Here is a 21,220-nt window from a genome sequence, read left to right as displayed (position 1 = left end):
ACACTGAAGATCTCAGAACGTCTTGCTCCAGCTTTGCCTTCAACGATGTCTTGGACAATGAAAACCACGTTGTTCTTGTTCTGGTCAGATGGATCCACGGACAAACGGATGGTGTTCTTCACAAAAGACATCTTGGATTCTGTCGGTATGGAATACCACAGGAAAAAGCAGAAAATCCTCCACAAAAGGGTCCGGATTCCTCCAGGAGACTCGCACCAATCAAGGTACAGTCATACGATCGCAGCCAAAAGGCCGAGAAGCGATAACCAGAATTGGTTTCAAACTACGGAGCCACCCAAGGATCCTGAAAAGTCCATTAGTGGAGATGAGCTCCTGGACTCCCGTTAAGAAGACATGTTGTCAACCTCTAGATCCCTTACATGCCTGCACTTTTCGGCTTGCTGCTGCTGCAATCCACGCGTTTTAGATCTGCATAACTCCACCTCTTTAAACACAGCACCTTCACCCCCTGCTGTTCCCACCCGCCTCAACACCGTTGGAAGGGAGGAGAACCAATTAAGGCGGGGGGTGGGGTGGAACGAGCAGCTGTCTACCCTTAGCAGGAGGGCTCCTGATTACATACCTCTCCTGCTGCTGCTGCTGCTGGCTGTCCAGCAGCAGACTGATGGTGGCTGCTGCTGTGCACAGGTATATAAAGGCTCAGAGCCTATTATGACACGCGCAGCCAGCGTTCCATTGCCACATTCCATCTACTGCAGGCAGGATACCTGGCTGGCTGAATGTCGCTGAGAAGCTCACAGAGACCGCCATAAGCAACAGTTTAACAGAATGCCACAGACTAATCAACCAAACTTTTTGGGTTGGGTTCTCTTTTATAGTCTGCAGGCATTAAATGAAAGAAGTCAGTGTTCCAGCAGAAGGAGACAACGTTTCAGAAAAGGCATTGTAGCAAACCAAAAAAGAAATTTTAAGCGCAGCAGAGTAACCAGCGCACATACCTGTTAGCTCAGGTGAGTTTAAAAGGCTGCTGTTGATAACAAGGGCATTTGCTAAATAGATGGTGTGTGTGCAACAATATACTGAAAGGTCAATTATATTGTGCAGCTTATCTCACCACCTGTAGTTATTTAGGTGAAAGCTCCAAAATGCTTGCCTAATATGTCTGTTTATCCAAAAGGAAGTAAAAAGGGAGAGCTAGAAAGATAGCATTGCATCACATTACATGGCAATGCAATGCACAGTTGCTGAAGTTGAACCAAAATGAGCTTGTAATCTGGCTTCTGCAACTTTGAACATGAAAAATCCAATGAGGAGAAGAAAAGCAAAGCCAAAGAGTCCATCCCAAAATCCGACAAACAAGCAAAATGAACAAAAAACATTGAATTCAATTCTTTCTGATTTTAGAAACTGCATTAAAGAAGGGGTGCACCGGTCCTGGAGATACTGCAATACCAGGTCAATGCGTGGAGTGGACAGAGCAAGCTCTTTTTCCATCTCCCTGTTCTAAAAATCCATTTAATATATGGTCCCCAGATAGGGGACGTATCAGATATTAAACTGATAAGAACAGATACTACACTTGATCTTAGCCAAAAGGCCGAGAAGCGATAACCAGAATTGGTTTCAAACTACGGAGCCACCCAAGGATCCTGAAAAGTCCATTTGTGGAGATGAGCTCCTGGACTCCCGTTAAGAAGACATGTTGTCAACCTCTAGATCCCTTACATGCCTGCACTTTTCGGCTTGCTGCTGCTGCAATCCACGCGTTTTAGATCTGCATAACTCCACCTCTTTAAACACAGCACCTTCACCCCCTGCTGTTCCCACCCGCCTCAACACCGTTGGAAGGGAGGAGAACCAATTAAGGCGGGGGGTGGGGTGGAACGAGCAGCTGTCTACCCTTAGCAGGAGGGCTCCTGATTACATACCTCTCCTGCTGCTGCTGCTGCTGCTGGCTGTACAGCAGCAGACTGAAGGTGGCTGCTGCTGTGCACAGGTATATAAAGGCTCAGAGCCTATTATGACACGCGCAGCCAGCGTTCCATTGCCACATTCCATCTACTGCAGGCAGGATACCTGGCTGGCTGAATGTCGCTGAGAAGCTCACAGAGACCGCCATAAGCAACAGTTTAACAGAATGCCACAGACTAATCAACCAAACTTTTTGGGTTGGGTTCTCTTTTATAGTCTGCAGGCATTAAATGAAAGAAGTCAGTGTTCCAGCAGAAGGAGACAACGTTTCAGAAAAGGCATTGTAGCAAACCAAAAAAGAAATTTTAAGCGCAGCAGAGTAACCAGCGCACATACCTGTTAGCTCAGGTGAGTTTAAAAGGCTGCTGTTGATAACAAGGGCATTTGCTAAATAGATGGTGTGTGTGCAACAATATACTGAAAGGTCAATTATATTGTGCAGCTTATCTAACCACCTGTAGTTATTTAGGTGAAAGCTCCAAAATGCTTGCCTAATATGTCTGTTTATCCAAAAGGAAGTAAAAAGGGAGAGCTAGAAAGATAGCATTGCATCACATTACATGGCAATGCAATGCACAGTTGCTGAAGTTGAACCAAAATGAGCTTGTAATCTGGCTTCTGCAACTTTGAACATGAAAAATCCAATGAGGAGAAGAAAAGCAAAGCCAAAGAGTCCATCCCAAAATCCGACAAACAAGCAAAATGAACAAAAAACATTGAATTCAATTCTTTCTGATTTTAGAAACTGCATTAAAGAAGGGGTGCACCGGTCCTGGAGATACTGCAATACCAGGTCAATGCGTGGAGTGGACAGAGCAAGCTCTTTTTCCATCTCCCTGTTCTAAAAATCCATTTAATATATGGTCCCCAGATAGGGGACGTATCAGATATTAAACTGATAAGAACAGATACTACACTTGATCTTAGCCAAAAGGCCGAGAAGCGATAACCAGAATTGGTTTCAAACTACGGAGCCACCCAAGGATCCTGAAAAGTCCATTTGTGGAGATGAGCTCCTGGACTCCCGTTAAGAAGACATGTTGTCAACCTCTAAATCCCTTACATGCCTGCACTTTTCGGCTTGCTGCTGCTGCAATCCACGCGTTTTAGATCTGCATAACTCCACCTCTTTAAACACAGCACCTTCACCCCCTGCTGTTCCCACCCGCCTCAACACCGTTGGAAGGGAGGAGAACCAATTAAGGCGGGGGGTGGGGTGGAACGAGCAGCTGTCTACCCTTAGCAGGAGGGCTCCTGATTACATACCTCTCCTGCTGCTGCTGCTGCTGGCTGTCCAGCAGCAGACTGAAGGTGGCTGCTGCTGTGCACAGGTATATAAAGGCTCAGAGCCTATTATGACACGCGCAGCCAGCGTTCCATTGCCACATTCCATCTACTGCAGGCAGGATACCTGGCTGGCTGAATGTCGCTGAGAAGCTCACAGAGACCGCCATAAGCAACAGTTTAACAGAATGCCACAGACTAATCAACCAAACTTTTTGGGTTGGGTTCTCTTTTATAGTCTGCAGGCATTAAATGAAAGAAGTCAGTGTTCCAGCAGAAGGAGACAACGTTTCAGAAAAGGCATTGTAGCAAACCAAAAAAGAAATTTTAAGCGCAGCAGAGTAACCAGCGCACATACCTGTTAGCTCAGGTGAGTTTAAAAGGCTGCTGTTGATAACAAGGGCATTTGCTAAATAGATGGTGTGTGTGCAACAATATACTGAAAGGTCAATTATATTGTGCAGCTTATCTCACCACCTGTAGTTATTTAGGTGAAAGCTCCAAAATGCTTGCCTAATATGTCTGTTTATCCAAAAGGAAGTAAAAAGGGAGAGCTAGAAAGATAGCATTGCATCACATTACATGGCAATGCAATGCACAGTTGCTGAAGTTGAACCAAAATGAGCTTGTAATCTGGCTTCTGCAACTTTGAACATGAAAAATCCAATGAGGAGAAGAAAAGCAAAGCCAAAGAGTCCATCTCAAAATCCGACAAACAAGCAAAATGAACAAAAAACATTGAATTCAATTCTTTCTGATTTTAGAAACTGCATTAAAGAAGGGGTGCACCGGTCCTGGAGATACTGCAATACCAGGTCAATGCGTGGAGTGGACAGAGCAAGCTCTTTTTCCATCTCCCTGTTCTAAAAATCCATTTAATATATGGTCCCCAGATAGGGGACGTATCAGATATTAAACTGATAAGAACAGATACTACACTTGATCTTAGCCAAAAGGCCGAGAAGCGATAACCAGAATTGGTTTCAAACTACGGAGCCACCCAAGGATCCTGAAAAGTCCATTTGTGGAGATGAGCTCCTGGACTCCCGTTAAGAAGACATGTTGTCAACCTCTAGATCCCTTACATGCCTGCACTTTTCGGCTTGCTGCTGCTGCAATCCACGCGTTTTAGATCTGCATAACTCCACCTCTTTAAACACAGCACCTTCACCCCCTGCTGTTCCCACCCGCCTCAACACCGTTGGAAGGGAGGAGAGCCAATTAAGGCGGGGGGTGGGGTGGAACGAGCAGCTGTCTACCCTTAGCAGGAGGGCTCCTGATTACATACCTCTCCTGCTGCTGCTGCTGCTGGCTGTCCAGCAGCAGACTGAAGGTGGCTGCTGCTGTGCACAGGTATATAAAGGCTCAGAGCCTATTATGACACGCGCAGCCAGCGTTCCATTGCCACATTCCATCTACTGCAGGCAGGATACCTGGCTGGCTGAATGTCGCTGAGAAGCTCACAGAGACCGCCATAAGCAACAGTTTAACAGAATGCCACAGACTAATCAACCAAACTTTTTGGGTTGGGTTCTCTTTTATAGTCTGCAGGCATTAAATGAAAGAAGTCAGTGTTCCAGCAGAAGGAGACAACGTTTCAGAAAAGGCATTGTAGCAAACCAAAAAAGAAATTTTAAGCGCAGCAGAGTAACCAGCGCACATACCTGTTAGCTCAGGTGAGTTTAAAAGGCTGCTGTTGATAACAAGGGCATTTGCTAAATAGATGGTGTGTGTGCAACAATATACTGAAAGGTCAATTATATTGTGCAGCTTATCTCACCACCTGTAGTTATTTAGGTGAAAGCTCCAAAATGCTTGCCTAATATGTCTGTTTATCCAAAAGGAAGTAAAAAGGGAGAGCTAGAAAGATAGCATTGCATCACATTACATGGCAATGCAATGCACAGTTGCTGAAGTTGAACCAAAATGAGCTTGTAATCTGGCTTCTGCAACTTTGAACATGAAAAATCCAATGAGGAGAAGAAAAGCAAAGCCAAAGAGTCCATCCCAAAATCCGACAAACAAGCAAAATGAACAAAAAACATTGAATTCAATTCTTTCTGATTTTAGAAACTGCATTAAAGAAGGGGTGCACCGGTCCTGGAGATACTGCAATACCAGGTCAATGCGTGGAGTGGACAGAGCAAGCTCTTTTTCCATCTCCCTGTTCTAAAAATCCATTTAATATATGGTCCCCAGATAGGGGACGTATCAGATATTAAACTGATAAGAACAGATACTACACTTGATCTTAGCCAAAAGGCCGAGAAGCGATAACCAGAATTGGTTTCAAACTACGGAGCCACCCAAGGATCCTGAAAAGTCCATTTGTGGAGATGAGCTCCTGGACTCCCGTTAAGAAGACATGTTGTCAACCTCTAGATCCCTTACATGCCTGCACTTTTCGGCTTGCTGCTGCTGCAATCCACGCGTTTTAGATCTGCATAACTCCACCTCTTTAAACACAGCACCTTCACCCCCTGCTGTTCCCACCCGCCTCAACACCGTTGGAAGGGAGGAGAACCAATTAAGGCGGGGGGTGGGGTGGAACGAGCAGCTGTCTACCCTTAGCAGGAGGGCTCCTGATTACATACCTCTCCTGCTGCTGCTGCTGCTGGCTGTCCAGCAGCAGACTGAAGGTGGCTGCTGCTGTGCACAGGTATATAAAGGCTCAGAGCCTATTATGACACGCGCAGCCAGCGTTCCATTGCCACATTCCATCTACTGCAGGCAGGATACCTGGCTGGCTGAATGTCGCTGAGAAGCTCACAGAGACCGCCATAAGCAACAGTTTAACAGAATGCCACAGACTAATCAACCAAACTTTTTGGCTTGGGTTCTCTTTTATAGTCTGCAGGCATTAAATGAAAGAAGTCAGTGTTCCAGCAGAAGGAGACAACGTTTCAGAAAAGGCATTGTAGCAAACCAAAAAAGAAATTTTAAGCGCAGCAGAGTAACCAGCGCACATACCTGTTAGCTCAGGTGAGTTTAAAAGGCTGCTGTTGATAACAAGGGCATTTGCTAAATAGATGGTGTGTGTGCAACAATATACTGAAAGGTCAATTATATTGTGCAGCTTATCTCACCACCTGTAGTTATTTAGGTGAAAGCTCCAAAATGCTTGCCTAATATGTCTGTTTATCCAAAAGGAAGTAAAAAGGGAGAGCTAGAAAGATAGCATTGCATCACATTACATGGCAATGCAATGCACAGTTGCTGAAGTTGAACCAAAATGAGCTTGTAATCTGGCTTCTGCAACTTTGAACATGAAAAATCCAATGAGGAGAAGAAAAGCAAAGCCAAAGAGTCCATCCCAAAATCCAACAAACAAGCAAAATGAACAAAAAACATTGAATTCAATTCTTTCTGATTTTAGAAACTGCATTAAAGAAGGGGTGCACCGGTCCTGGAGATACTGCAATACCAGGTCAATGCGTGGAGTGGACAGAGCAAGCTCTTTTTCCATCTCCCTGTTCTAAAAATCCATTTAATATATGGTCCCCAGATAGGGGACGTATCAGATATTAAACTGATAAGAACAGATACTACACTTGATCTTAGCCAAAAGGCCGAGAAGCGATAACCAGAATTGGTTTCAAACTACGGAGCCACCCAAGGATCCTGAAAAGTCCATTTGTGGAGATGAGCTCCTGGACTCCCGTTAAGAAGACATGTTGTCAACCTCTAGATCCCTTACATGCCTGCACTTTTCGGCTTGCTGCTGCTGCAATCCACGCGTTTTAGATCTGCATAACTCCACCTCTTTAAACACAGCACCTTCACCCCCTGCTGTTCCCACCCGCCTCAACACCGTTGGAAGGGAGGAGAACCAATTAAGGCGGGGGGTGGGGTGGAACGAGCAGCTGTCTACCCTTAGCAGGAGGGCTCCTGATTACATACCTCTCCTGCTGCTGCTGCTGCTGGCTGTCCAGCAGCAGACTGAAGGTGGCTGCTGCTGTGCACAGGTATATAAAGGCTCAGAGCCTATTATGACACGCGCAGCCAGCGTTCCATTGCCACATTCCATCTACTGCAGGCAGGATACCTGGCTGGCTGAATGTCGCTGAGAAGCTCACAGAGACCGCCATAAGCAACAGTTTAACAGAATGCCACAGACTAATCAACCAAACTTTTTGGGTTGGGTTCTCTTTTATAGTCTGCAGGCATTAAATGAAAGAAGTCAGTGTTCCAGCAGAAGGAGACAACGTTTCAGAAAAGGCATTGTAGCAAACCAAAAAAGAAATTTTAAGCGCAGCAGAGTAACCAGCGCACATACCTGTTAGCTCAGGTGAGTTTAAAAGGCTGCTGTTGATAACAAGGGCATTTGCTAAATAGATGGTGTGTGTGCAACAATATACTGAAAGGTCAATTATATTGTGCAGCTTATCTCACCACCTGTAGTTATTTAGGTGAAAGCTCCAAAATGCTTGCCTAATATGTCTGTTTATCCAAAAGGAAGTAAAAAGGGAGAGCTAGAAAGATAGCATTGCATCACATTACATGGCAATGCAATGCACAGTTGCTGAAGTTGAACCAAAATGAGCTTGTAATCTGGCTTCTGCAACTTTGAACATGAAAAATCCAATGAGGAGAAGAAAAGCAAAGCCAAAGAGTCCATCTCAAAATCCGACAAACAAGCAAAATGAACAAAAAACATTGAATTCAATTCTTTCTGATTTTAGAAACTGCATTAAAGAAGGGGTGCACCGGTCCTGGAGATACTGCAATACCAGGTCAATGCGTGGAGTGGACAGAGCAAGCTCTTTTTCCATCTCCCTGTTCTAAAAATCCATTTAATATATGGTCCCCAGATAGGGGACGTATCAGATATTAAACTGATAAGAACAGATACTACACTTGATCTTAGCCAAAAGGCCGAGAAGCGATAACCAGAATTGGTTTCAAACTACGGAGCCACCCAAGGATCCTGAAAAGTCCATTTGTGGAGATGAGCTCCTGGACTCCCGTTAAGAAGACATGTTGTCAACCTCTAGATCCCTTACATGCCTGCACTTTTCGGCTTGCTGCAGCTGCAATCCACGCGTTTTAGATCTGCATAACTCCACCTCTTTAAACACAGCACCTTCACCCCCTGCTGTTCCCACCCGCCTCAACACCGTTGGAAGGGAGGAGAACCAATTAAGGCGGGGGGTGGGGTGGAACGAGCAGCTGTCTACCCTTAGCAGGAGGGCTCCTGATTACATACCTCTCCTGCTGCTGCTGCTGCTGGCTGTCCAGCAGCAGACTGAAGGTGGCTGCTGCTGTGCACAGGTATATAAAGGCTCAGAGCCTATTATGACACGCGCAGCCAGCGTTCCATTGCCACATTCCATCTACTGCAGGCAGGATACCTGGCTGGCTGAATGTCGCTGAGAAGCTCACAGAGACCGCCATAAGCAACAGTTTAACAGAATGCCACAGACTAATCAACCAAACTTTTTGGGTTGGGTTCTCTTTTATAGTCTGCATGCATTAAATGAAAGAAGTCAGTGTTCCAGCAGAAGGAGACAACGTTTCAGAAAAGGCATTGTAGCAAACCAAAAAAGAAATTTTAAGCGCAGCAGAGTAACCAGCGCACATACCTGTTAGCTCAGGTGAGTTTAAAAGGCTGCTGTTGATAACAAGGGCATTTGCTAAATAGATGGTGTGTGTGCAACAATATACTGAAAGGTCAATTATATTGTGCAGCTTATCTCACCACCTGTAGTTATTTAGGTGAAAGCTCCAAAATGCTTGCCTAATATGTCTGTTTATCCAAAAAGAAGTAAAAAGGGAGAGCTAGAAAGATAGCATTGCATCACATTACATGGCAATGCAATGCACAGTTGCTGAAGTTGAACCAAAATGAGCTTGTAATCTGGCTTCTGCAACTTTGAACATGAAAAATCCAATGAGGAGAAGAAAAGCAAAGCCAAAGAGTCCATCCCAAAATCCGACAAACAAGCAAAATGAACAAAAAACATTGAATTCAATTCTTTCTGATTTTAGAAACTGCATTAAAGAAGGGGTGCACCGGTCCTGGAGATACTGCAATACCAGGTCAATGCGTGGAGTGGACAGAGCAAGCTCTTTTTCCATCTCCCTGTTCTAAAAATCCATTTAATATATGGTCCCCAGATAGGGGACGTATCAGATATTAAACTGATAAGAACAGATACTACACTTGATCTTAGCCAAAAGGCCGAGAAGCGATAACCAGAATTGGTTTCAAACTACGGAGCCACCCAAGGATCCTGAAAAGTCCATTTGTGGAGATGAGCTCCTGGACTCCCGTTAAGAAGACATGTTGTCAACCTCTAGATCCCTTACATGCCTGCACTTTTCGGCTTGCTGCTGCTGCAATCCACGCGTTTTAGATCTGCATAACTCCACCTCTTTAAACACAGCACCTTCACCCCCTGCTGTTCCCACCCGCCTCAACACCGTTGGAAGGGAGGAGAACCAATTAAGGCGGGGGGTGGGGTGGAACGAGCAGCTGTCTACCCTTAGCAGGAGGGCTCCTGATTACATACCTCTCCTGCTGCTGCTGCTGCTGGCTGTCCAGCAGCAGACTGAAGGTGGCTGCTGCTGTGCACAGGTATATAAAGGCTCAGAGCCTATTATGACACGCGCAGCCAGCGTTCCATTGCCACATTCCATCTACTGCAGGCAGGATACCTGGCTGGCTGAATGTCGCTGAGAAGCTCACAGAGACCGCCATAAGCAACAGTTTAACAGATTGCCACAGACTAATCAACCAAACTTTTTGGGTTGGGTTCTCTTTTATAGTCTGCAGGCATTAAATGAAAGAAGTCAGTGTTCCAGCAGAAGGAGACAACGTTTCAGAAAAGGCATTGTAGCAAACCAAAAAAGAAATTTTAAGCGCAGCAGAGTAACCAGCGCACATACCTGTTAGCTCAGGTGAGTTTAAAAGGCTGCTGTTGATAACAAGGGCATTTGCTAAATAGATGGTGTGTGTGCAACAATATACTGAAAGGTCAATTATATTGTGCAGCTTATCTCACCACCTGTAGTTATTTAGGTGAAAGCTCCAAAATGCTTGCCTAATATGTCTGTTTATCCAAAAGGAAGTAAAAAGGGAGAGCTAGAAAGATAGCATTGCATCACATTACATGGCAATGCAATGCACAGTTGCTGAAGTTGAACCAAAATGAGCTTGTAATCTGGCTTCTGCAACTTTGAACATGAATAATCCAATGAGGAGAAGAAAAGCAAAGCCAAAGAGTCCATCCCAAAATCCGACAAACAAGCAAAATGAACAAAAAACATTGAATTCAATTCTTTCTGATTTTAGAAACTGCATTAAAGAAGGGGTGCACCGGTCCTGGAGATACTGCAATACCAGGTCAATGCGTGGAGTGGACAGAGCAAGCTCTTTTTCCATCTCCCTGTTCTAAAAATCCATTTAATATATGGTCCCCAGATAGGGGACGTATCAGATATTAAACTGATAAGAACAGATACTACACTTGATCTTAGCCAAAAGGCCGAGAAGCGATAACCAGAATTGGTTTCAAACTACGGAGCCACCCAAGGATCCTGAAAAGTCCATTTGTGGAGATGAGCTCCTGGACTCCCGTTAAGAAGACATGTTGTCAACCTCTAGATCCCTTACATGCCTGCACTTTTCGGCTTGCTGCTGCTGCAATCCACGCGTTTTAGATCTGCATAACTCCACCTCTTTAAACACAGCACCTTCACCCCCTGCTGTTCCCACCCACCTCAACACCGTTGGAAGGGAGGAGAACCAATTAAGGCGGGGGGTGGGGTGGAACGAGCAGCTGTCTACCCTTAGCAGGAGGGCTCCTGATTACATACCTCTCCTGCTGCTGCTGCTGCTGGCTGTCCAGCAGCAGACTGAAGGTGGCTGCTGCTGTGCACAGGTATATAAAGGCTCAGAGCCTATTATGACACGCGCAGCCAGCGTTCCATTGCCACATTCCATCTACTGCAGGCAGGATACCTGGCTGGCTGAATGTCGCTGAGAAGCTCACAGAGACCGCCATAAGCAACAGTTTAACAGAATGCCACAGACTAATCAACCAAACTTTTTGGGTTGGGTTCTCTTTTATAGTCTGCAGGCATTAAATGAAAGAAGTCAGTGTTCCAGCAGAAGGAGACAACGTTTCAGAAAAGGCATTGTAGCAAACCAAAAAAGAAATTTTAAGCGCAGCAGAGTAACCAGCGCACATACCTGTTAGCTCAGGTGAGTTTAAAAGGCTGCTGTTGATAACAAGGGCATTTGCTAAATAGATGGTGTGTGTGCAACAATATACTGAAAGGTCAATTATATTGTGCAGCTTATCTCACCACCTGTAGTTATTTAGGTGAAAGCTCCAAAATGCTTGCCTAATATGTCTGTTTATCCAAAAGGAAGTAAAAAGGGAGAGCTAGAAAGATAGCATTGCATCACATTACATGGCAATGCAATGCACAGTTGCTGAAGTTGAACCAAAATGAGCTTGTAATCTGGCTTCTGCAACTTTGAACATGAAAAATCCAATGAGGAGAAGAAAAGCAAAGCCAAAGAGTCCATCCCAAAATCCGACAAACAAGCAAAATGAACAAAAAACATTGAATTCAATTCTTTCTGATTTTAGAAACTGCATTAAAGAAGGGGTGCACCGGTCCTGGAGATACTGCAATACCAGGTCAATGCGTGGAGTGGACAGAGCAAGCTCTTTTTCCATCTCCCTGTTCTAAAAATCCATTTAATATATGGTCCCCAGATAGGGGACGTATCAGATATTAAACTGATAAGAACAGATACTACACTTGATCTTAGCCAAAAGGCCGAGAAGCGATAACCAGAATTGGTTTCAAACTACGGAGCCACCCAAGGATCCTGAAAAGTCCATTTGTGGAGATGAGCTCCTGGACTCCCGTTAAGAAGACATGTTGTCAACCTCTAGATCCCTTACATGCCTGCACTTTTCGGCTTGCTGCTGCTGCAATCCACGCGTTTTAGATCTGCATAACTCCACCTCTTTAAACACAGCACCTTCACCCCCTGCTGTTCCCACCCGCCTCAACACCGTTGGAAGGGAGGAGAACCAATTAAGGCGGGGGGTGGGGTGGAACGAGCAGCTGTCTACCCTTAGCAGGAGGGCTCCTGATTACATACCTCTCCTGCTGCTGCTGCTGCTGGCTGTCCAGCAGCAGACTGAAGGTGGCTGCTGCTGTGCACAGGTATATAAAGGCTCAGAGCCTATTATGACACGCGCAGCCAGCGTTCCATTGCCACATTCCATCTACTGCAGGCAGGATACCTGGCTGGCTGAATGTCGCTGAGAAGCTCACAGAGACCGCCATAAGCAACAGTTTAACAGAATGCCACAGACTAATCAACCAAACTTTTTGGGTTGGGTTCTCTTTTATAGTCTGCAGGCATTAAATGAAAGAAGTCAGTGTTCCAGCAGAAGGAGACAACGTTTCAGAAAAGGCATTGTAGCAAACCAAAAAAGAAATTTTAAGCGCAGCAGAGTAACCAGCGCACATACCTGTTAGCTCAGGTGAGTTTAAAAGGCTGCTGTTGATAACAAGGGCATTTGCTAAATAGATGGTGTGTGTGCAACAATATACTGAAAGGTCAATTATATTGTGCAGCTTATCTCACCACCTGTAGTTATTTAGGTGAAAGCTCCAAAATGCTTGCCTAATATGTCTGTTTATCCAAAAGGAAGTAAAAAGGGAGAGCTAGAAAGATAGCATTGCATCACATTACATGGCAATGCAATGCACAGTTGCTGAAGTTGAACCAAAATGAGCTTGTAATCTGGCTTCTGCAACTTTGAACATGAAAAATCCAATGAGGAGAAGAAAAGCAAAGCCAAAGAGTCCATCTCAAAATCCGACAAACAAGCAAAATGAACAAAAAACATTGAATTCAATTCTTTCTGATTTTAGAAACTGCATTAAAGAAGGGGTGCACCGGTCCTGGAGATACTGCAATACCAGGTCAATGCGTGGAGTGGACAGAGCAAGCTCTTTTTCCATCTCCCTGTTCTAAAAATCCATTTAATATATGGTCCCCAGATAGGGGACGTATCAGATATTAAACTGATAAGAACAGATTTTTTGATTGAATATATCTTTTATTAGCACAAAAAATAAGTTAACAGACAGTGTACAGTGCCGCAGCCCAGTACACACAGAATTCTACATCATATTTACATAGCATGAGGATACGACGCACTAACTAGACACATCACACCCCTATGCTACACAAAACACTCAATCTGAAAGAAAAAGCATATCAATCAATACAGTACGACGAACCGTGATAAGGGATAGGGATTGGGAAAAAGGGGATGGGGAGGGGAAAATCACAGGCCCGAAGCTTTATTGAAAGACAAGACACATAAGGGGAGAGGGGGAGGAGGGGTTTAGTCCTCATCCTCGTCCTCCGGACCGTCCATGATGGAATAGTCTCTGAGCAGGCTGTGGATCAGCCTGCGGCAGTCCTGGATGGACATCCTCTCCCTCCTCAAGATGAGCCGGTTCCTGGCGACCCAAAGGGCATCCTTGAAGCAGTTCATAAGGCGCCAAGCCTCCTGGATGGCTCCGACGGTATGAACCCCAGGGAAGAGTCCATAAAGCACAGAATGGTGCGATAGGCTCGCCCTGGGGACAGAGTTCCTCAGGTCGTCCTCAAGTGCAGTCAATAGGCGCTGTGCAAATCCGCAGTCCCAAAAAGTGTGCAAAGATGTTTCCTCCACGAAGGGGCACCTTGGGCAGTACCGGGTCTTGCACAGGTTCCGGGCATGCATGAATGACCGGACGGGCAGTCCGCCCTGAATCGCCATCCACGACAAGTCCTTGTGCCCGTTGGTCAGCCTGTCAGACGACACATTTGTCCACACAGTCTCCAGCGTGTCCTGGTGAAGTCCTGTGATGTTCTCCACGTCATCCTTGGCTCTGATTAGCTTGTGGATAGTTTTGGGCTTCCACAAGTCGGGCTTGAGTCCCTCCAGTTGATGCTCCCCCACAAATCGAACGACGTCTCCGTAGAACCATGGCGTCGTCCAGTTGTAGGGGAAGGAGCTGTCCCACTTGTCCCAGCCGAGTCGCCTCCAAAGAGGAAGCAGGAAGAAGCGAGACATGGACCTGCCCGCGGAGCCATTCTTGACTTGCAAAGTCCGGCGGACACAATCACACACAAAAGAGGATCGCAGGAGGGTGGGAATATCTGGAACGCCCTTCCCACCCTTGCGAGGCTCCTTGTACATGACGGCCCGCCTGACTCTGTCCATCTTGGATCCCCAGACAAAGTGAAACACTGTCCTGGTAATGGCCCTGCACACAGTGACGTGTGGGGGCCAGGCCTGCGCCGTGTACTGCAAGACGGGCAGGACCTCATTACGCAGGACGATTGCCTTACCCTCACAAGTGAGGTGTCTGAGGCTCCAGAGTCCGATCCGTTGCTTCACCTTGGCCAAACGTTCTTGCCAGGACTTGAGGGCCGCTCCTTCCTTCCCGAACCAGACTCCCAGCACCTTGAGGAAATCCGGTTGAATGTTGAAGGGGAAGGGGGCGGAGGAGGCCGGCTGCCAATCCCCGAAGAGCATGGCTTCCGACTTCCTGCAGTTGACTTTGGCCCCTGAAGCCCGGCCGAACCTCTCACACGTCTGGACGAGGGCGTCGACTGAACCACGATCAGCGCAGAAGACGGTGACGTCGTCCATGTAGAGCGAGCACTTGACCTCGTGTCGTCCCGGACCCGGTGCGGTGATCCCTCTGATCTCTCCATTCTGCCGGATAGCCTCTGCGAAGAGTTCTATAACACAAACAAAAAGAAGAGGTGATAGAGGGCAGCCTTGTCTGACCCCAGAGAGGACAGGGAAGGGGTCAGTCTTCCAGCCGTTCACCAACACCGAGCTGTGGATATCAAAATACATCAGACGGACATACAAACAAAACATGTTACCCAAACCTAACCGGTGCAGAGCTCGGCCCATGAACTCGTGGGAAACCCGGTCGAAGGCCTTCTCCTGATCCAAGGAGACCAGGGCCGCGTGTGCGCGGCGGACCTTGATGTACTCGACCGTGTCCCGCACGAGAGCGAGGCTGTCTGCGATGCGACGTCCAGGGATGCCGCAGGTCTGGTCCGGGTGGATGATCCGTCCGATCACCGTCTTAAGTCGTGTCGCCATCGTCTTGGCCAGGATCTTGTAGTCCACGTTGAGCAGAGTGATGGGACGCCAATTCCTCAGGTCGCACCTCTCTCCCTTCCGCTTGTACAGGATCGTGACCATTCCTTCCCTCAAAGATGGAGGCATTCTACCCTCCACCACCATCTCCTCGTACAGGTCCAACAGGTCCGGACAGATGAGGTCTCCCAGCGCTACATAGAGCTCCGCTGGAAGACCATCACTGCCCGGGGTCCTGCCGGTCCTAAAGGATTTAGCGGCAGAGAGCAATTCGCCCACCATCAGAGGTTTGTCCAAGGCTGCCGTGCCTGCAGGATCAAGATGGTTAGTGATACCTGACAGGAACTTATCAGCAGCGTCGGGGTCGGTAGTCTTGTGGGAGTAGAGTTCGCTGTAGAAGTCGCTGACGACCCTCATCACGTCCTCCTTCCCACGTCGCATGTTTCCGCTCTCGTCTCGCAGCTCGTTCAGGGGCGTGTGACCGGCATGAAGTTTCCTGAAAAAGAATGAGTTACATTTCTCACCCTTCTCCAGATTCTCCACTTTGGAACGGAAGACGATTCGCTTGGACTCCTCCTCAAAGTGCCTTTTCAGGCTCTTCTTGGTCTCCTCCAGCTCCTCCCTCACGTCCCAGCCGCAGTGAAGAAGGTCCTGCAGCGACCGCAGCTCGCGCTGCAGCCCTCTGAAGTCCCTCCTCTTCTCACACGCCTGTTGTCGACCCTTGGCCTGAAAGAAACAGCGAAACTCAAGTTTAACATATTCCCACCAATCAGAGACTGTTTGGAAGCTACCCTTGTAGGACTGCCACATTGCGTAGGCTGCTCTCAGCTCCTCCACGACTTCATCCTGAGCCAGCAGAGCACAATTCAGCTTCCAGGAGCCGGGCCCGGACGGAAAACCGTCGCCGAGGACACCTTGTAAGTGAATGGCTCTGTGGTCGGAGAAGAAGCAGGAGACCATCGAGTGCCTACTCTGCCTGACTGCCCGAGAGGTGAACACAAAGTCAATCCTGGAGCGGAGTGAGCCATCGGGTCGGCTCCACGAATAGTTCGTGGAGCCTCTCCCCATGGAGCCCACCACGTCCTGAAGAGAGGCCTCGGTTACCATCTCGATGAGCAGCTTGGACGTGATGTCCAACTTGGCAGATGTGCCAGAACTACGACCATCCTCCTCGATGGGGCAGTTGAAATCCCCGGCCATCACTAAGGTCCTGGTGGTGGCAAGCTGAAGCCGCAGGGTCTGGAAAAGCTCCAAACGCTCATTCTTCAGTGGGGACGCATACACGTTGATGAACCTGACAGGTTCTCCCGCCCAGTTGCCATCTACAACAAGAGCCCTGCCGCAGATGAGCTCCTGGACGGACTCAAGCGTGAATGCGCCCCCCCTGATCAGAATTGCGACCCCCGCAGACTTGCAGTCACCCCCACCGGACCAGTAGGATGGACCGTGGGACCACTCCCTGGCCAGATGTTTGAAGGACCTAGAGGAGGGAAGGGAACATTCCTGCAACATATAAACATCACACAACTGGGAAGTAAGGAAGGCATAAATAGTCTGACGTCTGAACTTGTCCTTGATGCTCCTGACATTAATGGAAAATAAGTTAATATTAGCCATCATGTAGGGAAAAAAGAAAAAGTTAGCGCAGGCAATACACCTTAGTTACCACTCCGGTCGAGTGGTCCCTCGTCGGTGTTGACTGCTGGTGACGGGATCACCAGCAGGCCCTCTTCCTCCATCTGGTCAAGCAGCGCGGCCTCGATCTCGGCGACCACCAGTTCCTCCTCTTCTGGCTCGGCCACCAGGGTCTCAACCATGTGCTCCATCTCTTCTGGCTCAGGGAGGGTATCCTCCTTTTCGCCTACGAAATCCAGAATCTTCTTTTTGGAGGATTCAGTAGCAGGGCTGTCCTCCACCTTCCTCTTTCCCCGGGTTGGAACTGGGGAGACAAGAAGAGGAAAATCCTCCTCGGAATAGATAGCGGCGGGTGGAGGAAAGGTTAATTCCACCGCTACCATGGTCTGGGGAGGGAGAGTGGCTGCCGGGGCAGGGGAAAGGACACCTGCTGAGGAGTAGGGGAAGGAGGAAGAGGAAGTGGAATCCTCAGCAGGGGTGGCCGGGGTGGGGGGGGATTGGACGGGGGTGGCAGGGGGAGGGATCGAGAGAGGGGTGACAGAACTCTTACCCTCCTTTGACTTTTTCTTCTGCTTCGGAGCTGCTGGGACCGTCGCTGGGGCTTTGGCCACCGACTCCTTGACCGCATTGGCCTTGGTCGTCTCGGCCTTGGCCGCTGGGGCCTTGGTCGTCGCGTCCTTGACCTTCACAGGCCTGGTCGTCGGGGCCTTGTCCTCCGTAGCTGGGGTCGTCGCAACCACCGATGCCCAGGATCTCTCACGCTTGGGGCAATCCTTGTACAGATGAGCCGCCAGCCCACACAGGTTGCAGGACGTCTTCTTCAGGCAGTCCTTCGAGCTGTGTCCCGTCACTCGACAAATCCTGCAGGCATCCTCCTTGCAGTCCTTCATCTCGTGGCCGTTCTTGCCGCATCTCCTGCAGTTCCGCGGCATGTCCGGGTAATAGATGAGGCCGTAGGAGTTGCCCAGGGAGAATGTCGGGGGCAGGTGCCGAAGTCCGTCTGAGTACGCCAGGTCCCTGTGAAGTCTAACGGTCACCGACCACTTACCTGTCCAGAAGCCGAGTCCATTCAGGATGTGAGAGGGTTCCTTCACAACCAAACAGAAGCGTCTCAGGAAGGTACAGATGTCTTGGCCTGGGGTGTGCGGGTTGCGCATGGAGACCGTGATCCTCCTTTCGTCCCTCTGGATAGGGCAGCTACCTGTAAAGGCAGAGAAAGAATTATCCGGTCCTTTTGCGCTTACCATTTCCCAGAACCTCCTGCAGGTGTTCACAGTGGCGAAGGTGACGAAGAAGATCCCCGTCAAGAAGGTCTGGATGCTGAGGGTGTCCGACCTGGAGAAGCCTCGATCCAGCAGCATCTTCTGGCAGAACACGTCCGAGGACATGTCCGGCACCCTCCCATCCACTTCCTTCAGCTTCAGGGCCACCATCTGCCGCATCCATGGCTCCAGGGCTGGAGCTTCGTGGCGGGGCTTCTGGGGTCCCTTCTGCTGGCCAGTCGTGGAGGCAGAGTCCTTGGGGTCAGAATCGGCTCCTGGCTGGGCCCTCCTGGCTGTCCCCTGCTCCAGGCTCTTCTTTTCGGCCTTCCTCGCAGCGCTTGCCATGGCTTTCCTCCTGCAGTTACTTCTTGGAGCTGGATCTGGAACTCTTCCCGGAATGGGTGGAGCTATGCAGATTCTTCTCCCGTCGTGTTCTGGACAAATTCCCCGAAAGGTCTTTGTCTCGATGATTTTCTTCCTCGAAGATTCCACAGGACAGCCCGATTCTTCTCCGAGTCTTCGTCTTCTTCTGGATTCTTTAGAGCTTCTTCCTCCCACCGATATCCGCCTTCCTTCTCCGATGTCAGCTGGGCTCCGAAGCTCTTCTCCTTCCGAGTTCGATCGCTCTCGTCAAGTGTAGATCGTAGCTCTTGTGTTCTTAAAAGAACAGATACTACACTTGATCTTAGCCAAAAGGCCGAGAAGCGATAACCAGAATTGGTTTCAAACTACGGAGCCACCCAAGGATCCTGAAAAGTCCATTTGTGGAGATGAGCTCCTGGACTCCCGTTAAGAAGACATGTTGTCAACCTCTAGATCCCTTACATGCCTGCACTTTTCGGTTTGCTGCTGCTGCAATCCACGCGTTTTAGATCTGCATAACTCCACCTCTTTAAACACAGCACCTTCACCCCCTGCTGTTCCCACCCGCCTCAACACCGTTGGAAGGGAGGAGAACCAATTAAGGCGGGGGGTGGGGTGGAACGAGCAGCTGTCTACCCTTAGCAGGAGGGCTCCTGATTACATACCTCTCCTGCTGCTGCTGCTGCTGGCTGTCCAGCAGCAGACTGAAGGTGGCTGCTGCTGTGCACAGGTATATAAAGGCTCAGAGCCTATTATGACACGCGCAGCCAGCGCTCCATTGCCACATTCCATCTACTGCAGGCAGGATACCTGGCTGGCTGAATGTCGCTGAGAAGCTCACAGAGACCGCCATAAGCAACAGTTTAACAGAATGCCACAGACTAATCAACCAAACTTTTTGGGTTGGGTTCTCTTTTATAGTCTGCAGGCATTAAATGAAAGAAGTCAGTGTTCCAGCAGAAGGAGACAACGTTTCAGAAAAGGCATTGTAGCAAACCAAAAAAGAAATTTTAAGCGCAGCAGAGTAACCAGCGCACATACCTGTTAGCTCAGGTGAGTTTAAAAGGCTGCTGTTGATAACAAGGGCATTTGCTAAATAGATGGTGTGTGTGCAACAATATACTGAAAGGTCAATTATATTGTGCAGCTTATCTCACCACCTGTAGTTATTTAGGTGAAAGCTCCAAAATGCTTGCCTAATATGTCTGTTTATCCAAAAGGAAGTAAAAAGGGAGAGCTAGAAAGATAGCATTGCATCACATTACATGGCAATGCAATGCACAGTTGCTGAAGTTGAACCAAAATGAGCTTGTAATCTGGCTTCTGCAACTTTGAACATGAAAAATCCAATGAGGAGAAGAAAAGCAAAGCCAAAGAGTCCATCCCAAAATCCGACAAACAAGCAAAATGAACAAAAAACATTGAATTCAATTCTTTCTGATTTTAGAAACTGCATTAAAGAAGGGGTGCACCGGTCCTGGAGATACTGCAATACCAGGTCAATGCGTGGAGTGGACAGAGCAAGCTCTTTTTCCATCTCCCTGTTCTAAAAATCCATTTAATATATGGTCCCCAGATAGGGGACGTATCAGATATTAAACTGATAAGAACAGATACTACACTTGATGTTAGCCAAAAGGCCGAGAAGCGATAACCAGAATTGGTTTCAAACTACGGAGCCACCCAAGGATCCTGAAAAGTCCATTTGTGGAGATGAGCTCCTGGACTCCCGTTAAGAAGACATGTTGTCAACCTCTAGATCCCTTACATGCCTGCACTTTTCGGCTTGCTGCTGCTGCAATCCACGCGTTTTAGATCTGCATAACTCCACCTCTTTAAACACAGCACCTTCACCCCCTGCTGTTCCCACCCGCCTCAACACCGTTGGAAGGGAGGAGAACCAATTAAGGCGGGGGGTGGGGTGGAACGAGCAGCTGTCTACCCTTAGCAGGAGGGCTCCTGATTACATACCTCTCCTGCTGCTGCTGCTGCTGGCTGTCCAGCAGCAGACTGAAGGTGGCTGCTGCTGTGCACAGGTATATAAAGGCTCAGAGCCTATTATGACACGCGCAGCCAGCGTTCCATTGCCACATTCCATCTACTGCAGGCAGGATACCTGGCTGGCTGAATGTCGCTGAGAAGCTCACAGAGACCGCCATAAGCAACAGTTTAACAGAATGCCACAGACTAATCAACCAAACTTTTTGGGTTGGGTTCTCTTTTATAGTCTGCAGGCATTAAATGAAAGAAGTCAGTGTTCCAGCAGAAGGAGACAACGTTTCAGAAAAGGCATTGTAGCAAACCAAAAAAGAAATTTTAAGCGCAGCAGAGTAACCAGCGCACATACCTGTTAGCTCAGGTGAGTTTAAAAGGCTGCTGTTGATAACAAGGGCATTTGCTAAATAGATGGTGTGTGTGCAACAATATACTGAAAGGTCAATTATATTGTGCAGCTTATCTCACCACCTGTAGTTATTTAGGTGAAAGCTCCAAAATGCTTGCCTAATATGTCTGTTTATCCAAAAGGAAGTAAAAAGGGAGAGCTAGAAAGATAGCATTGCATCACATTACATGGCAATGCAATGCACAGTTGCT

The 21,220-nt window shown here is 48.0% G+C and overlaps 11 non-coding genes and 1 pseudogene across 11 annotated transcripts; all 12 read right to left on the bottom strand.

Moving 5' to 3' along the window:
• Positions 1 to 1,379: 1,379 nt before the first annotated feature.
• Positions 1,380 to 1,570, bottom strand: LOC141177145 (U2 spliceosomal RNA). Its single transcript, XR_012253768.1, has one exon. It is a non-coding gene; the product is annotated as a U2 spliceosomal RNA (small nuclear RNA).
• Positions 1,571 to 2,688: 1,118 nt separating this feature from the next.
• On the bottom strand, positions 2,689 to 2,879 carry LOC141177144 (U2 spliceosomal RNA). The gene has a single exon (XR_012253767.1). It is a non-coding gene; the product is annotated as a U2 spliceosomal RNA (small nuclear RNA).
• A 1,115-nt stretch (positions 2,880 to 3,994) lies between these two features.
• Positions 3,995 to 4,185, bottom strand: LOC141177143 (U2 spliceosomal RNA). Its single transcript, XR_012253766.1, has one exon. It is a non-coding gene; the product is annotated as a U2 spliceosomal RNA (small nuclear RNA).
• A 1,115-nt stretch (positions 4,186 to 5,300) lies between these two features.
• On the bottom strand, positions 5,301 to 5,491 carry LOC141177142 (U2 spliceosomal RNA). The gene has a single exon (XR_012253765.1). It is a non-coding gene; the product is annotated as a U2 spliceosomal RNA (small nuclear RNA).
• Positions 5,492 to 6,606: 1,115 nt separating this feature from the next.
• Positions 6,607 to 6,797, bottom strand: LOC141177141 (U2 spliceosomal RNA). Its single transcript, XR_012253764.1, has one exon. It is a non-coding gene; the product is annotated as a U2 spliceosomal RNA (small nuclear RNA).
• Positions 6,798 to 7,912: 1,115 nt separating this feature from the next.
• Positions 7,913 to 8,103, bottom strand: LOC141177140 (U2 spliceosomal RNA). Its single transcript, XR_012253763.1, has one exon. It is a non-coding gene; the product is annotated as a U2 spliceosomal RNA (small nuclear RNA).
• A 1,115-nt stretch (positions 8,104 to 9,218) lies between these two features.
• Positions 9,219 to 9,409, bottom strand: LOC141177138 (U2 spliceosomal RNA). Its single transcript, XR_012253761.1, has one exon. It is a non-coding gene; the product is annotated as a U2 spliceosomal RNA (small nuclear RNA).
• Positions 9,410 to 10,524: 1,115 nt separating this feature from the next.
• LOC141177137 (U2 spliceosomal RNA) lies at positions 10,525 to 10,715 on the bottom strand. The gene has a single exon (XR_012253760.1). It is a non-coding gene; the product is annotated as a U2 spliceosomal RNA (small nuclear RNA).
• Positions 10,716 to 11,830: 1,115 nt separating this feature from the next.
• LOC141177135 (U2 spliceosomal RNA) lies at positions 11,831 to 12,021 on the bottom strand. Its single transcript, XR_012253759.1, has one exon. It is a non-coding gene; the product is annotated as a U2 spliceosomal RNA (small nuclear RNA).
• A 1,115-nt stretch (positions 12,022 to 13,136) lies between these two features.
• On the bottom strand, positions 13,137 to 13,329 carry LOC141177703 (U2 spliceosomal RNA). Its single transcript, XR_012254273.1, has one exon. It is a non-coding gene; the product is annotated as a U2 spliceosomal RNA (small nuclear RNA).
• A 5,564-nt stretch (positions 13,330 to 18,893) lies between these two features.
• Positions 18,894 to 18,971, bottom strand: LOC141178028 (U2 spliceosomal RNA; annotated as a pseudogene).
• A 1,115-nt stretch (positions 18,972 to 20,086) lies between these two features.
• On the bottom strand, positions 20,087 to 20,277 carry LOC141177631 (U2 spliceosomal RNA). Its single transcript, XR_012254208.1, has one exon. It is a non-coding gene; the product is annotated as a U2 spliceosomal RNA (small nuclear RNA).
• Positions 20,278 to 21,220: the final 943 nt, after the last annotated feature.

Source organism: Phyllobates terribilis, unplaced genomic scaffold (assembly GCF_046119375.1).
Source record: "Phyllobates terribilis strain yellow unplaced genomic scaffold, ASM4611937v1 Scaffold_27__1_contigs__length_16484149, whole genome shotgun sequence".
Taxonomy (NCBI): Eukaryota; Metazoa; Chordata; class Amphibia; order Anura; family Dendrobatidae; genus Phyllobates; species Phyllobates terribilis.
The sequence above is the reverse complement of the archived record's forward strand: the minus strand, read 5'-3'. Positions and strand labels throughout refer to the sequence as shown.